At 38.9% G+C, this 2,826-nt stretch overlaps 1 long non-coding RNA gene across 1 annotated transcript; it reads right to left on the bottom strand.

Moving 5' to 3' along the window:
* Positions 1-260: 260 nt before the first annotated feature.
* LOC136476174 (uncharacterized) lies at positions 261-1,841 on the bottom strand. The gene is made up of 3 exons (XR_010763443.1): positions 1,741-1,841; positions 1,602-1,658; positions 261-294 (listed from the first exon to the last, which is right to left on the bottom strand). It is a non-coding gene; the product is annotated as an uncharacterized lncRNA (long non-coding RNA).
* Positions 1,842-2,826: the final 985 nt, after the last annotated feature.

Raw genomic sequence — 2,826 nt, forward strand, 5'->3', positions numbered from 1 at the left:
ACATCTCCAAGCCATTTTCACCTCCATGGCATATGTTGCTCATACACATGTACTTGTGGACTAATCACCTGTGTATCTCACATAAACACAATTAGTCCACCTAAGTTGTCACTCAATTACCAAAACCAAACAAGGACCTTTCACCATTACAAATTGAATAGGTGTGTAGATGGATGAGTAGAACTCACCAAGGCTACACAGTGGCTTATTCTGACACTTTTTTGTTGGGATAAGCCATGAGACTCTAATGCCGAGGGTGCTAAATATGGCAGAAAAAGGAACCTCCCTTGTATCCTAGATTAGCCAAAAACCTTTAGATCACAATGGTAGATTGGGAAATGGCACTATTTATAGCAATCACCAATCAGACTTAAGAAGGGCCACTTTTCAAGATGTAGCTGTACTGATTTCCCAAACAACTGGAATAGTGGATTCGAAGCAGAATAAAGGATGACAATATTACTGCATAAATTTATTAATCAAAATAAATCACAGATGAAACATGGGTGTGTTAATGACCATACTAAACGCTAAATCTGTTTCTTGCTTGTAACGTTACTAATTAGCGTTTGTTATGAATGCATAGAAGATGAAGGCAGGAGTTAGGTGATTAGGTCCATTAGAATTTATTTGAAGGTGACCTATTTTGGGCTGTGGCTCGAGGAGGCCGCACGGGTGCCGGCTTTTGCCTGATGCCTAGACTTCTTGGACATTCTGGGGTATGTGTATAGGCATGATATACACCACCAGTCGTCATTCTGTGGTATGTGTTTAACTGTGACAGTGCATTGGCAGCATGCGTTGGTAGTGGAAGGGAAGATTTCAAGGCGGAGAAAATGTGCTGGTTGCAAGGCTTCTTCCATGTATGAATGGATTGTCTTGCGGATGCACAAACCCGAAATCATTTTTGTCTAATTTCCATGTAACTTCGGCCAGGATAACAATTAATCTAACTACGATAAACCTAAATCATGTATTCAATGTTTGCTGCTGCTGAACTAAAAAAATTTTGAAGTATGTTTTGCAGCCGTTATACTGTCAGTCATCCAGGAAACTCTACACTCCAAATTGGATAAAGCTTGGGCCTCATCTACATTTTTTTGGAGTCACAAACAACAATATGCGTGCTAAAACAAACACATATTGCAAGAAACGGTAGGATATGTAGGGTAGTCTATTTTTTATATGCTCACAAGAATTCATGCACTAAGCCGCTTATTAGTTAACATAAGCATTTCTGATGCAATTCTGTCACTATACATCAAGAGTACAGTAAGAAGCACCAAACAACATGATGATTTTAAAAGGGGCGTACCCAGTGCAGAGAGCTCCCGCTCTGTGCGGGGTCTGGGGAAGGGTGTCAGTGGCAAGCCTTACCCTCGCCTGTGCAATGCGAGGAGACCGCGACTCAAACCCGGGACCTTCCGGTCACAGGCGGTAAGACTCTACCGCTTGCACCAGGCCCGCCCTTGACCATGATGATTCTACATAACTAAAAATCTATTTACCTGTAGGCTTCAATATGCCTAAATAAGCTCTAAAAATAACTATGGCTTTTAAATTTGCAACTCAGAATGCAGATAGCTGAAGGAAGAACTTACCAAGCCGAGAAGGAGGCAGATAGGTCACCTCTTGATGGATATATTTGATGTCGATAACTACATTTTAAAGAGGGCACCTATAAATGCATAATTGCATCAACATATTGGAATGTAACAATGAGGAGGCTCATTAATTTACCTCTGATTACATAGTTGTCCACAAAACTTGCAATGGTAGCTATGGAATCATATTAGAATACATAGTATGTTGGCCCATCTAACTTGCAATGTAACAATGATAGCTATGGAACTATATTATAAAAACAACAGCTGGAAATAGGAGCGTTTCTGAAAATGGGAAGGAAGAGATGAGCCTGGTTAAGGGAAGAAAAGGCGCAGTGAAAGCTGTAGACTCCGAATCTGAAACAACATCATAAAAGAACAGAAAGCAGAGAGAACAATGGCTTGAACTACATCTTTTTAGCAGAAAATGAGGGAGCAAAGATGAGTCCTATTTAATGTCCAAGATCGTGGTAACAGCAACACAACATCGTAAAATATAGAATATTTCTATTCCATCCCACAAAACCAAAAATGGATGAAATAGGTGATGAACTCGACTATCAGTTAGCAGGATAAAACCCAAGAACAGGAGGCTATAAAAAAAGTGAGGAAGAAACCAAAGAGGTCACAGAGGAGGGAACCCATTATGGCCCATACTAACACAACCAGTAGCATGTTTAATTACTATTAGAGGAAGAGATGGCTTTTCTATTTCACGAAGCAGCAAAGGTTAGATCTAAGAAAGGAAGTTTCCTTATCCTAGAATCATGAAAGAATTCAATAATGAAGTAGATGTACATTCGTAGAGAAGACTGGCATGCTTGTGTGCTTACCAGATCGAGCAGTTTTAGAACTAATTGTTTAATGTTTCTGTATACAGTCGTATCTTCTTTCTGTGGAGAAAATATACCCAACCAAATTGACAGTAGAGAAAGTTGTACAAAATATATCAACACTCTTGCAGACCTAAATGTAACAACAAGCTATGAAAAAAAATAGTGTTGTATGAAAATAGTTAAAACAATTATGTGTACAAATAGCTTGCATCTGCATGGTTACAAATATTAAGTTATGGGTGCACACTGTCTTATCTCTGAATGTCAATTGATATGGATCATTACTTCTAATCCTCGAGTAAGGAAACAGTGAATATGCTATGAAATCCCTTCATCGTAACAAAAGAGTAAATACGGTATCTTTCAGATAATATTCATGGAGGTAA

Source organism: Miscanthus floridulus, chromosome 1, assembly GCF_019320115.1.
Source record: "Miscanthus floridulus cultivar M001 chromosome 1, ASM1932011v1, whole genome shotgun sequence".
NCBI classification, from domain to species: domain Eukaryota; kingdom Viridiplantae; phylum Streptophyta; class Magnoliopsida; order Poales; family Poaceae; genus Miscanthus; species Miscanthus floridulus.